At 34.1% G+C, this 15,584-nt stretch overlaps 1 long non-coding RNA gene and 1 pseudogene across 1 annotated transcript in view; one reads left to right on the plus strand and one right to left on the minus strand.

The window, feature by feature from the left end:
• LOC145267041 (uncharacterized) overlaps positions 1 to 15,584 on the plus strand; it is a 689,166-nt gene that overhangs the window by 564,267 nt on the left and 109,315 nt on the right. The window lies entirely within an intron of this gene.
• On the minus strand, positions 8,154 to 8,272 carry LOC145267370 (5S ribosomal RNA; annotated as a pseudogene).

Consider the following 15,584-nt stretch of genomic DNA (forward strand, 5'->3'; position numbering starts at 1 on the left):
GAAATGCTAATATATATAAATTCATTAAAATTTTGCTCCAATTTTGTACCTTGTCTTATCTGACGGTCGCCTTATACGCTTAAATATACGGTAAATATTTTATTTGGATCAAACATAAATTCATTGCATTGGTTTCTAGCAATTTATTTCACTTTGTGTTTGTGTTATTTTGCGGGACATTTTGGTTTGTGTTGTTTTGCGCGACATTTTGGATTGTGTTGTTTTGCGGGGCATTGTAGTTTGTGTTTTTTTGCGGGGCATTTTGGTTTGTGTTGTTTTGCGAGGCATTTTGGTTTGTGTTGTTTTGCAGGGCATTTGGTTTGTTATTTTGCGAGGCATTTTGGTTTGTGCTGTTTTGCGAAGCATTTTGGTTTGTGCTGTTTTGCGGAGCATTTTGGTTTGTGTTGTCTTGCGAGGCATTTTTTTGTGTTGCTTTGCGGAGCATTGTGGTTTGTGCTGTTTTGCGGGGCATTTTGGATTGTGTTGTTTTGCGGAGCATTGTGGTTTGTGTTGTTTTGTGGGGTATTTGGTTTGTGTTATTTTGCGGGGCATTTTCGTTTGTGTTATTTTGCGGGGCATTTTCGTTTGTGTTATTTTGCGGGGTATTTTTTTTAGTGATAATAATCTCTAACCTTCAGTGCTATATTTGACTATGTGCCAATTATTGTTAGCAAACTCTTGATATAGATTATTTTTTTGGTTTTTTATTACATGTACAAATATATTTTCTTTTTTCATAATCTGTGGAGTTCAGGCCGACAGTTGTAATCATGTTTACCGCCAATGTTTGCGCACATGTCATAGGTTGGCAAACCTTAAGATTCTTTATTATATATCTGACTCATTGGAAACGTATCTCCTTGACAACTGGAAAAGCATTGTTTTATAATAAACATCATGTAATAGATTTTGATTAAAATTGGAATTAGTATTCTAGATATAAGTTTCAGTATATTTAGTACATATTATATGTTGATTTTAATCTACGTGTCATAAAAATGCTGCAAAACTGTTACGTTCCGAAAATTAATTTTACATGCCTTGGCCGCATATTTATCTGTTTTATTAATTTTCGCAATATTTGTAATTTCTGTTTATTATTTTCTTGCTAGAAAATATTATCTGTGGAGTTCAATCCGACACTCTTTATCGTGCTATGCACCAATGTCGGCACAGGTGCCATAGGTGTGCAACCCTTAAGATAGAGGTTTGTTGCTGTTATTGTTGTTTCACATAAACAGAAGTATTTTCTGAATTCATTATCTCTGTAGTTCAGTGTGCTACTTGGAATTAGGTAATGCGCTAATTTTGGCACACGTGCTATAGGTTGGTAACCCCTAGGTCTGTTTTTGCTGTCGTTTTACAGAAACGAAAATATTTTCTCCCTGAAGTTCAGTGCCCTACTCATAACAATGTTACGCGCCAATATCTGCACACGTGCCATAGGTTGGCAAGTCTTCAGTCAGAATGTTTTTATATATATTTGACTCGTGTAAAATGGATTCCTTGACAAATCTATAGTATTCCGCCGAGAAACGTTTGCAGAGAAATCTTCGCGTAAACATCTGTTTGTTTTTTTTTTGTTTTGTTTTTTATCCACATTGTAATTAATCTTCCGCCGACAGAAAAAAATCGCTTCTTTCCAAACGGATGTCAATTTCGCTGATATCTAGAAACATCGAGTCAGAAGTTGTGTGTATTGAATCTTACATTTGACACTATTTGATTGCCTCCCCACAGGGGAGCAGAGTTAGGTATAAGTTCGGTTTTGAATGTAGTGAAAAATCCAGCTATCCCAAAAAGGTGCACTCTGGATTGGAACAGAAATGAAAATTACCTCCATCTAAAAGGATTTCTCTTTCACTTATCGAGGACGGAATAGACTTAGAGTGTCAAAACAAGAGAACAGATACTACACGTTGTTCCTAAGCAAAAGGTCCATTTATTTGAGGGGTGTCATCTTATTATTACTTTTCAAATTAGACCCAAACGTTCTATGTAGAGACTTCCAAAGAAATGAAACCTTTGACATGAACTTTTTTAGGCGAAAAAAAAAAAGTTTCACACACGAGTCGCCGACACGCATTTACAACTTTGAAATGAAATACACTTTTTGTTGCTATCAACCTATTTTTTGAAGTCTTGGGGTTTGTTAAAACAGTATATGAATGCTCAATTATGAAATATGATAATTTTGTAGCTTACAGTCATCTCTTTTTTAGCTTAAAACTTATTGGTATATGAACGATACTGAATTATATAAACCCTGTAAAATTCGGAATACTACAAATAAGACTATATATATATATATATATATATATATATATATATATATATATATAGTAAATAAATGACAAAAGACTATATATCAAAGTTCATGATATTGACCATCTTATAATTTATCCCTTTAATTCAGTTGACATTTACAATTCTTGACAGTATCTGTTTCGTAACGCAAAATCACTTAATTATTATATCAATTAGTGAATCTATTTTGCCCTTGAAATTTCTAAAACTCAAAATGGCGTAATGGAAACATATTATAACATATTTACAGCTTCTCTTTCAATTTCGGATTTTTATCATATCAAAACGTACTTTATTTCCTTTTAGCGGATTGATTGTTGCTATTTTTTCCTGATGAGTTAAGGGTAAACAGGTTCACTAACTGATATAATAATTAAGTGACTGATTTTGCGCTACGAAACGGATACTGTCAAGACTTTTTATGTGTTAACTGAATTAAAGGAATAAATTAAATGATGGTCAACATCATGAACTTTGGAATATAGTCTTTTGTCATCTATTCACTATATTGCTCTGTACTTACATTGAGCTTATTAAATAAGGATTAATATATATTATAAGGAAATAAAATATATTTCCACAAAAACATATATATATATAAATATATGTATGAATGTGTCTATTTTCTGTTAAAAGTGTGTCATACTTACTTGTCTCTAGGATGTTGAGTGTACACAAATATTATTCTCTTTAGGGGAATAATAGCGGCCAATAAAGGAACACGCCTTATTCATCTAGATTGATATTCAAAAGCTGCAAATGAAGATAGGTACGACCAAAACTCGCATTTGTATTTACACCAGCTTTATTTACCGATGTTTCCTCATTGTTAAACTGCACGTTGGTCGACATTTTCCAACAGTCACCGTGTATATATATACTTGAAGTGTATATGTGATCGTCTAGTGGTGAATGTATAAACAGGAGAAACCTACCAAGCAGCAGAATCCCACCCCTTTACTGGAGAGGTTCTCAGATACTGGAAAGCTTTCTACTTTAAACGTTTCTTTTCTGTTGACCATTTACCTTTAAAGTTAACTCTAGGTCCTCTATTTTCCTGATTGTACGAGACGTCTTCAATAAGTTTCCAAACTTCTTTTGTACAGGCATTTAAAATTGTCATAGAGTCCTGAAATTTCAGTATGTTATTGTTTATACATCTTATGAGATGACGGGCTAAGTTTTATTATTTCAGGTTCAAATGAACAGCTACAACAGGAATTGGAATGCTCCCTACTAAAGTCTGATTATCGCAGCTGGTGAATTTAAAAAATGGAATCTGGACGCGAGGACACTTTAGAGGAACAATATGTAATAAAAGTTTGTTTTCAATTTGGAGAAAAATGGCATAGAAACGTTTGAATTTTTTTTTTTTTTTTTTTTACAAGGTGGTCACCATTTATCAAGGCCCGGAAGCCACTCAGGGATAAGGGTTATTGTAAGTAGAGTACGTTAGTGTGGATATTTAAAGTGTCTACTTAAGGGGGCCGTCCATCAGGAATTTGTTTACGTTGGACTTGAAGACATCCAAGTTGTAGTCAGGAGGGAAGTAGGCAGACGGAACAGAGTTCCACAGGCGTGCAGTTCTAAGAACGAAGCATGTTTCAGACTGCTTTTAGACCATCTTGCATGAATCGAGCATGAGATTTTGAATGGCCTAAGACATTCAAGGAAAGCAGGGAGTTTGTGGGGATGATGAGAGGTGTATGAGGAGTAAGGAAATCAGAACACCAGAGTTCATTGGCCAAATAACGAATTTCATGGATAAGGACTGTGGTGTGTCTATAGAGACAATAAGTACACAGTTTGGTGTCAGTGTGGGAACTGTTCACACAGTTATTCGGAAGAAACTGAAGATTTGCTCGAATGCACAGTTCCTCGCCCACCTTATGCCATAGACATTGTTTCTTATGGCTTTTGGTCATTCCCTAAGCTCAAGGACAACTTTAGAGGCTGTCGTTATGAGACAATTGAAGAGACGAAGGAGGCTATGATGAGAGTCATTGACATGCTCACACAAGAGGACTTCTATGTGGCCTTTCAGACGTTGTTAGAATGGTACAACAATTGTATTGCATCGGGGGGGGGTACTATGAAGGGGAATAAAGTTTCATGTGTGTACTATCAATAAAAATACATATACAAAAAAAAGTCTGAAAACTTCTTGAAGACACCTCGTACCAACATACCGAAAATTCAATGTAAATCTAACGAACATCTTGCAGCACAACTCCCCACTTAGAATGTGTCGAACAAAGTTGGCCCTTAATTACAGCAGTGCCTTACGATTCCGATGCTTTTTACTTTTTTGGATATGAATTCAAGTAAATAAAAAAAAAGTCTAGTGTCACCATAAGTAGCAGTTGTACACACATGCGACGCTTTCTAATAAACATCTACTGACTCGCAGAGCAGCTTTCTTGGTGCTTCTATATTTAAATAACAAGAAAAAGATTCGATTCTAAGTAAACAAATGGTGCCTACGTCGCAAATAGTAGCATATCCAAAAATTACGGAGAATGATGAGGGAGAAAATTAAGTACTCGTGATAAACAGTCCCGTTAAGGGTAAAATTACTTTTAAAAGCTTTACACGCTAAGACGGACAAATTAGGTCGCGTGACAAAAGCAAAGTATAGAAAACAGAATCTATTCATGAAACAAAAATAAACATAACATATATCTACTTTTTTTTAATTTTAAATTTTTTAATAAGAAATAATTGTCTGAATGTTGGCATTAGATTTCCAAGAAATTTAATACTTAATTACCTCCTTTTTTTTACTCCCCAATTTGAATCGGAAGATTTTGAAACCAAATCGCTAGATTTTACAGATGTCTTTTTATGATTAATTCTCTACGATATCGCTTCTTTTTTTTTTATTCAATTTTCACCCCAAACAAGGCACAGTGCCACTTTGAAGCAGGGGGCTACTATTAGGGAATTAATTAGCGGGGTCATTATGAAGGGAGATGAGTAGAAAGATGTTTGTTAACATTACACTTGAACTTCTGCATATCATTGCAGTTGAGAAAGCAGAATCCCGTAAGGGAGTTCCAAAGACCCGCAGTTCTGGGGAAGAAACTATTGGAGTAAAAGGCTTTCTTGCACCTAGGGATCTCTACTGTAAAGGGATGAGACTTAGTAGCTTGTCGGGTTTGTCGGGGGTAGTTACATCGGGGAGGTACAAGTGTTTGCAGTTCGTAATTTTTGGATGTGTTATTATTTGCGACATGGTAATTACGCAGGTACAATTTATTTTACTTAAAATTTAATATTTTTTCGTTATTTAAATATAGAAACACCGCTTTATTTGGTTTTATTATTTCTTTTACTTATCAACTTTTAAAATTTTTTTGAAATCAATTTTTTTTTGTCTTTCAATTTGAAGTAATATTTTGAAACAGCATTTTGTCAAACTGAACTTTTGAAATAGTATTTTGTTTTGTCTGTCAAACTGAACTTTTGAAATAGTATTTTGTTTTGTCTGCCAAACTGAACTTTTGAAATAGTATTTTGTTTTGTCTGTTAATCTGGTCTTTGAAATAGTATTTTGTTTTGTCTGTTAAACTGAACTTTTTAAATAGTATTTTAAAGTTTTGTCTGTGAAACTGAACTTTTGAAATAGTATTTTGTTTTGTCTGTCAAACTGAACTTTTGAAACAGCATTTTGTTTTGTCTGTCAAACTGAACTTTTGAAATAGTATTTTGTTTTGTCTGTTAAACTGAACTTTGAAATAGTATTTTGTTTTGTCTGTGAAACTGAACTTTTGAAATAGTATTTTGTTTTGTCTGTCAAACTGAACTTTTGAAATAGTATTTTGTTTTGTCTGTCAAACTGAACTTTGAAATAGTATTTTGTTTTGTCTGTCAAACTGAACTTTTGAAATAGTATTTTGTTTTGTCTGTTAAACTGAACTTTTGAAATAGTATTTTGTTTTGTCTGTCAAACTCAACTTTTGAAATAGTATTTTGTTTTGTCTGTTAAACTCAACTTTTGAAATAGTATTTTGTTTTGTCTGTCAAACTGAACTTTTGAAATAGCATTTTGTTTTGTCTGTCAAACTCAACTTTTGAAATTGTATTTTGTTTTTATTTTTGTCAAACTGAACATTTGAAATAGCATTTTGTTTTGTCTGTTAAACTGAACTTTTGAAATAATATTTTGTTTTTATTTTTGTTAAACTGAACATTTGAAATAGTATTTTATTTTCTCTGTTAAAATGAACTTTTGAAATAGTATTTGTTTTTTTCTGTTAAACTGAACTTTTGAAATAGCATTTTGTTTTGTTTGTCAACGTTAAGCTTTAAATAAGATTTTGTTTTGTCTGTTAATCCGAAGTTTGTAAATAGCGTTTTGTCTTATATTTATATCTAGAATTTTGAAATAGCATTTGATTTTGTGTGTAAATATTTAAATGGAATTCTACATTGTATATAGTTTAATCTCGTTTTTTTTTACTAAATTAAGGAATGTTTGTTAATAAACACATAAAATTAGCAACAACTAAACTTCTTTCTTTAAATTTAAATCGAAATTAAAATCAAACGAGTTGAACATAAAAAACTGACATTTGACAGAATTCGTTTCAATCAATTGAGAAACGTTAATTTCCAAAAATTGATCAGAAAATTAAATTTTGTATTGAAAAATATTATTTATCGTATAATACGGCCCAGTTGTCATCATGTTAAGGCTGTTCGGAATGGACTGGGATACCAGGGTTCAAATTTAAGGAACCGACTTTCTATCAATTTCTCTGTAGTTTTCTCTCCACTTTCTTGCTATCATCCTCTTTTTCTTGCTTCTCTCTTTCCATCTCTCTATCTCTCTATCTATCTATTCCTTCTCTCTTTTTTAACCCTATTTCATACTTTCTATCTCTTTTTTTTCGTTCTCTCCTTACTTCTCTCATTTTCTCTCAATATATTTCTCTACCATTTCTCCCTCTTTTTACTTTGTATTTCTCTCTCTCTCTCTCTCTCTCTCTCTCTCTCTCTCTCTCTCTCTCTCTCTCTCTCTCTCTCTCTCGTTATCTCCTTGTCTCTTATCGTTTCCTTCAGTATGTTCATATCCATCAGTTCCAATGGCATTCTCCCAATCAATCAATCACACATCGATCATTTATTCTTCAATCGAACATTATTATCTCCTAATCGCGTACTCCTTGAAGATCCACTCAGATCATATCCAGATGCCATGAATGTCAAAATAGATGAAGAACTCGCTTACATTTTTTATTTTATTTTCATTTATTTTTTGTTTCACCTTTTGCCCTTTTGTGACATCATTTGAAATCCTTGGAATGAAAAAAAAAAAAAAAAAAAACTTCAGCCGAGAAAGAAATAATTTAATAACAGTAAAGACACATTCCCCAAAAGTATATTATTAAGGCACAACCGCTTCAAGAAATATTAGTAGGGAGACCCGACATTGCCCGGGATTAAATAATGATCAAAGAATGTTTCACACTTCCAACACTTTATTTTCATCGAAATCGATGAAATCGCTCATTTTTTCAAACAAATCGATTGATTGCCTATCTAGACGGGAACCCACTACAGTGTATCGGCAGAAAAATTAACATGCTTCTCCCCAGTAACTTATCCCATAATACATTGTATTATACGTCTATATCGTGTGTGTGTGTGTGTGTGTGTGTGTGTGTGTGTGTGTGTGTGTGGCGGCTCTAACCCTATTTGGGTTTAATCGGCTTCCCTAAAAGAAGGAAGTTCCATGGGAGTATGAAATTCACGAGCGATCTCCAGTCGCGTGTATATACCCGTCAGGGGAGTTGATGACGTTAGGTTTTTGCAACTCTTGCAGGAACGTGTCGACGTCCTCCTACATACAGCACCTGGAATTCTCAAATTGGTCACCCATTTTAGTAATGACCAGGCTCAACGTTGCTTAACTTCGGTGATCTGACGGAAACCGGTGTGTCAACGTGATTATGCCGTCTATGCCTCTATATCGTACTAGCCTCTATGCTATACTAGCCTGGGTTCCCGGCGTTGTCCGGGTGTTTGTAGGTGTGTGTTAAGCCAAAAATAAAAGTGGTAGGAGGCAGGCAGGCTTGAACCCGTACCGCAAAGGATGAAAAAAACGTGAAAAAAAAACGTGACGTCTTTGCTGCTGCGCCCATCGTCAAACCGGAAGTGACGAATGTTTAAATTAAGACTAGTCAATCGAAAAGAGGGGATGACTTTCGAAAATATCGACGAAAAAAGCAACCTCTTCCTGTAGAAAATTGACCAGTTGAGTGTGAAGGAATTGATGTTTTAGCCACATTTTTCGATATTTGTCATCCAAAGGGTGGTGCTTTAAAATGATACCGACCTTGTGAACATCCGTCGAAAATCCGTCGCCTCTGTCGAAAGTTTTAGGCAGACATACAAACATACATACGTACATACATTTAAACAGACAGGTGAGATTTATATTACAGATGTATGCCCATATATCGTATTAGCAAGCCGCCGGGCAGTACGATTAAATATGATATTTTAATTTATGCAAATCTCGTATTTATTATTATAAAGCTAATTCTCTATTGATGTTTATATTCAATCAATATAAATAGTAATGATTTCAAAAGTTGAAAAAATGACTTCTGTCCTATCAGCTGGAATCAGGACCAAAAAAATTCAGCACTCCGCTCAAAGTCGTTATTTAGCATTTCAGCCTTCGTCGTTACCGTATAATCTTCTTTTTTTTTTCACACAGTGGTTACCACTTATCAAGGCCCGGACGCCATTCAGGGATAAGGGTTAATGCAAGTACATTACGTTAGTGTGGAGATTTGATGAAGTGTTTACTTAAGGGGGCGGTTCATTAGGAATTTGTTTACGTTGGACTTGAACACATCCAAGTTGTAGTCAGGTGGGAAGCAGGCAGACGGAACAGAGTTCCACAGGCGTGCAGTTCTAAGAAAGAAACTTTGTTCATGGAATATTCGTTTTGATTTAGGTACAGATAAAGAGTGGATGAAAATTTTCACAGTGGACTCAGCTAGACGGGTGTTTTTCGTGAAAAATTGACGAAGGGGGACCAGAGATTGGCGTTCAGACGAGCACCTGCCATGGAAATAACGATAAAACAAGGATAGGCTCGCAACGTCTCTTCTGTGGGAGAGAGGTTGCAGGGAAGAGAAAAGGGCACCCCCCCACTAAGCCACGAAGTCTATTTTGCACTCTGTCAAGGCAGGATAGGCTATTTTTAGCAGCTCCTGCCCAGATGTGGCAGCAGTATTCCATCCTTGGATGTACTTGGCTTTTATATATCTATCACCAAATAGATAAAAACGGCTAAAAATTAAGTGATTTAAAGCTAAAAATTTGAATATATGCTTAGAAGTTAGCGGATTTACTACTGCCAAGGTCAACTGTTTTCTGTTTTAATGTTGACCCCTTAGCATATATTTTCTAGGCTAAACCACAAAGTGAAAGTGTCTCTAAGTTCCAAATACCCTGTATATAAAGTTTCAAGTCTGTAGACTAAATATTTAGAGGGGAGATTAGTAAAGACGTTTCGCAAACGCACCGATAACGTCACTCATTTATATATATATATATATATATATATATATATATATATATATGTATATATATATATATATATATATATATATATATGTGTGTATATATATATATTATATATATATATATATATATATATACTAGCAGGGGGACCTGACGTTGCCGGGATTGAATAATGATCAACGAATATTTCACACGCCTATATTTTTATTGTAATCGAAATCCGTGAAATAATATTTGAGTCTATAATCAAGCAACCTCTAGTCCACCACCTAAAAAAAAAACTTCTGTCTGAAAACAATATGGATTAAGGCAAGCTCGTTCTACTGTAGATACCTTAACTGTAATCTCTGAACGTATATACCATGCACTGGACAAAGCGGTCGCGAGTAGAGCAGTAGTCTTAGATATATCTATAGCTTTTGACAGGATATGGCACGATGGTCTTCTCAGGAAAATCAGATCATATGGTATCATTGGACGAATACTTCCGGGCCTTGATAAGTGGTGACCACTGTGTAAAAAAAAAATTAAAGTCTTCTTAGATTAGAGAAGAAGTAAAGTTTTCAATAAGAGAAGAATTTAGGTTGTCCTCGACCGTCAAATTTCAAAACAATATGATATAAATGCGGGTGCCTCTTTGATAAAATGGTCTCTGAGATGGATATATGCTGATGACACCACGCTCTATAACAGGCACGAGGGAAAAACGGATGAACACATACACAAGGCAATGGCGAAAACTTGAGGAAGACCTCCAGTCTGTAGTGGAATGGGAACACAGATGAATAGTAACATTCAATGCTGCCAAGACTAAGCTTCTTTCCTTCAATAACTACAAGAAACCTTCTCAGCCACCAATAGCTATGACTAATGATACATTACCTGAAAGTATTTCGTTACAACTCCTTAGCTTAACGTTCACAGGAAACATGAGTTGGACAGATACATCGAAAGCACTGCCGCCACTGCTGCGAGGAAGGTGGGCTCCCTCTACCGTGTTAGAAAGTTGCTTGTACCTGAAAATATCCTGTACCTCTATAAGGCCACTATTCACCCATATATAGAGCATTGTTTTCACATTTGGGCTGGTGCATCTGCTACTAGTCTCTCACTTCTGGACAGGGTCCGAAAGAGAATCGCTAACCTAATTGGTCCCGAACTGTAAGCTAGACTTCAAGCACTGTCCTATCGACAAAATGTTGCATCCTTCTGTCTGTTTTACTTGACGGTAGATGCTCCGACGAACTAAAAGCTATTGTATCCCCTCGACGTAAATACCCCCGACAAACAACTCCTACACAGTAGAGATCCCAGATGCCAGAAAGCATTCTACTCTAATAGTTTCTTGCCCAAGAACTGATAGACTTTGGAATTCCTTTCCGAGTTCCTGTTTCCCCGACTGTATTAACATGCAGAAATCCAAGTTTTCTTTGCTGCTAAAATCCCTATACAGTGTTCTTGCAATTATGTCCCAAATTTATTTATACGTCGAGAACATTACCAACATGACCTTCCAAAACACTGAAGCCAACCTGATGGCTGCCATCTGCCAAGTATTCGCCGGGCTCCAGCCAGCGCCTTTGGAAAAATAATGCTCCTAGTTCCGGATCTGCATCGAGGCGGTGATTAAGGCTGAAGACGGCTACATTGAAAAGATGTAAGCTCTAGTACATAATCAAGTAACCTGAATTTATTTTTCAATAAAAGTCTTAAAACAAAGCTGTTCCAACCTTGTATTAAGTAGAAAGCTATCTGGCAGCTAGAGGCCTCAACAGTAAAAGGGGTGGAATTCTGCTGGGTTTTGGGGTTTATCGGGAGTATGTACGTTGGAAGTGTTAGTTTTCTATTCTTGCAGCCACTCACATTAAGAAATACTTTCGTCATCTTATAAGGAAACCGCAAATAAAAATTGTTCTGTCATTAATAAAATATAAATTACATTAAGTACGAAATAAACGTTGCACGTATAATATAATCTATGTTCAGTGGCCATTTTGCTTTTGTATAATAATTTCAAACACAAAAGAAGTTGCTTTGGGGACTTTTGTTTAATTTTTAATTATTTAACGACTGATCACGTTTCTTGACGTTTCTTGGGAGTAATAGCCTCAGAATTTAAAGTTGCGAGAAATTAATTTTCACAATCGTATTTTCTTTCTCGACATATTTTGTAGTTTTTTTTTCTGTTGTTCAGTAGATCTGGCGAAGCGGAAATGCAGTTAATTGAACCAGACGATTTTCGTCCGCCATTTTGTTTTGTTTTAAGTATTTCAAAAGCAGAATATGTTTTATTATTTAACGACTGCAAGATAAAACTCGCGTTTCCTTAGAAACAATAACCTCAAACTTTCGACTAATTTATTCTCACATTTTCTTACATTCTTTCTCAACACACATACACACACATATCTAATATATAAACGGCTATGTGTCTGCTGTCTGTCGGTCAGTCAATGTGTTTGGTTGCATATTTTCAAACTCTATCTCCTTCGTAATTAAAAGTCGCAGAGCAGCGCTAGAGGCCTCAAATAATTGGATTTTTCACGAACCGTTTTTAACGGATCTTTAGCCGGTTAAAATTGTTTTTAACGGGTACAAAATTGGGTCGAATTGAAAACGTTCTTAAATATTTTGTAAATACATCTTAGTTTGTTTTTAAGTTTTTATCTCGCTGCTGCAATGATAGCGGCACCAGCTTTCAATGCTACAGTTTTGGTTTCGATTCTAGCTGATGGCACCTAAGTACTTTTTTTTTTACTCTTGAAATCACAACTCTATAATTATATAATACAAAAACTGGACACATTGAAATACGCTTAAATTAATGCCGGGCGTCCCCCTCTAATATATATATATATATATATATATATATATATATATATATATATATATATATATATATATATACTTATTTATTGTTAAATAAACATGTTTGTATCCCGCTGCTACAAACAGCCATTTGTTTCAATGAAACAACAGATATCATCAGGCAGCGACTTGACTATTCAAATTGAGCACTATCTAACAACCTCGTTGAATTCATTAGTGTATTACTTTTGAATAACAAAAACCCGAATATATATATATATATATATATATATATATATATATATATATATATATATATATATATATATATCATTCAAACACTACTGTGTTTTAATATATGGTTAAGTGGTAGTTTTAGTCATTTAGAACTGCTTTAAAGCTTCACCGCTCATTTACTTTTCAACCAAATTTCAAACAATGTTTACAATTTATAGATCAATATCGCAGCTTTATTGTGAAAAAAAATTAATTTTCGTTCAGTTAAACAAGAGTTATAATGAATTTCTGATAAAAATAAACGTAAGGAGGTGAGTGATGTTTTTTTTACTGGTTTCTATAGCAACCACGTCGCTTCAGCGACTATTGTTGCTACCAGTTCACAACTCTCGCGAAAAGAGAAGTAACAAGTGAAACAGAAAGAATGAAAGAATGAAAGGGACATACTTGGGGGATTTTATTGAAAGCAGACGAGTGCCGTACATTATTATTACATATGTGTATGTTATGTTTATGGGGGCAAAAAAATAAGAATGAAATTAAACAAAGAACAAGTGACTTTATTGGAAGCCTGAAAAAAATCATAGAAAAAAATGGTTAAGCTTAAACATTAGAAAAAATGGTTAAGCTTAAACATTGAAAAGTAAAGGACTAGTTGTTAAAACCGGAAAAGAAAGGGACAAGATATTCTTGTAAATAATATAATAAATTTATAAGTAAAAATATTGCAGTATTAAGATTTTTTAATTCAATTTATAACATTATATAATCAAATATTAATGCTGCAATATTTTAAGTTATAAATTTATTATATTTTTTACTAGAATATCTTGTCCTTTTCTTTTCCAGTTTTAACAACTAAGCTTAACCATATTACTTTTCATGCTCGCATGTTTGTATTCTAATATATATATATATATATATATATATATATATATGTGTGTGTGTGTGTGTGTACAGGGTGACCCAAAACAAAACAAAAGCTAAATGGAGGGTATCTAGAACATATGCTGTAGAACGGGGGAAAAAGGTCAAAAACCCTAGTGTTTTGATGTGATGTTTTGAATATAATAAACTAGTTATGGCGAAAGTCTCATTCCATTCGGACAAAACGGGGCGTAATTAGAGTTGGGGCCCGTTTTTTGGGAGGGTCAACCTGTATATATATATATATATATATATATATATATATATATATATATATATATATATATTAAGTAATGTGATTTATAATTTAAAAATTTAAAAAAAATTTTTTAATTTGAAAATCAAATTTTAATTAAATTAAAAATCAGTTTCATAAGAAGGAACAACAACAAAATCAATTATCTGTACGATCGTTTCGGAAATCCGTGCTTTTTATTGTGGTATACATGAAGTTATGTAGAACAATTATATATAGTTTTTTTGGTAAGCACGGTCTCCTCATCAGCAAATTTAGGGGGATTTTTATTGAATTTAAAAGACACCATAAATAAACCTAGCATTAAAAGTAAGGCAGATGAATCTTTTAATTTTTCGCTTTTTAAAATCAGGAACTATGGTTAAAACGATTTCCAAAACGATCGTACAGATAATTGATTTTGTTGTTGTTCCTTCTTATGAAACTGATTTTTAATTTAATTAAAATTTGATTTTTAAATTTAAAAATTTTTTTAAAATTTTTAAATTATAAATCACATTACTTAATATTGAATTAGCTCTAGGACATTTAACTATCGAGCTTATTATATATCTAAATTACAACGAGCACTTTCTATTTCCTGTATTTTAATTAAACTAGTAATTTCACTGTTACATTAAAATACACTTAGCTCTTTAGACTATTGTTCTAATCTCCTTTAAATTATATATATATATATATATATATATATATATATATATATATATATATATATTTCTGGTATATTACATTTCTGGTAAGTAACAAAAATACAAGAGCTGTGATCGAAACCAAAACGTAAAGACAGTGAGTCAAGTACGATAACCATTACACCAGCGTGACACAGTCATTAGAATATATATATATATGTGTGTGTGTGTGTCTGTGTGTGTGTGTGTGTGTGTGTGTGTTAAATGAAATTCTGAAATGCTGTAGGATTACAGATTGTATGCTACAGTAAATGTAATATTCAGAGATTTATAAGACTATCCCAATCACCGCAATAGCAAGCGACAAGAACAGATTATCCGTAAGTACTTCCATTAAACTCCCCAGCCTAACGTTTACAGGGAACATGAACTGGAATACATACATTGAGAGCATTGCCAAGGCTGCTGCGAAGAAGGTGGGCTCCCTGTACAGTGCTAGAAAACTACTTACACCTGAAAGTATCCTGTACGTCTATAAGGCCACCATTCGCCCATGTATGGAGTACTGTTGTCACATTTGGACTGGTACATCTGCTACTTGTCTCTCACTCCTGGGCAGGGTTCAAAAGAAAGTCGCCAGCCTGATAAGTTCTGAACTGTCATCCAGGCTTCAGTCTCAGTCCCATCGACGAAATGTTGCATCCCTCTGCCTGTTCTACAAGTATTTTAATGGCGAATACTCTCACGAACTGCAAGCACTTGTACCAACTCGACCTAAATACCCCCAACAAATCTGACAAGCAGCTAAATCTCACCCCTATACAGTAGAGATCCCTAGGTGTAAGAAAGCCTTCTACTCCAATAGATACTTCCCCAGA

This window comes from Euprymna scolopes, chromosome 42 (assembly GCF_053919585.1).
Source record: "Euprymna scolopes isolate OS-2025 chromosome 42, ASM5391958v1, whole genome shotgun sequence".
NCBI lineage: Eukaryota > Metazoa > Mollusca > Cephalopoda > Sepiida > Sepiolidae > Euprymna > Euprymna scolopes.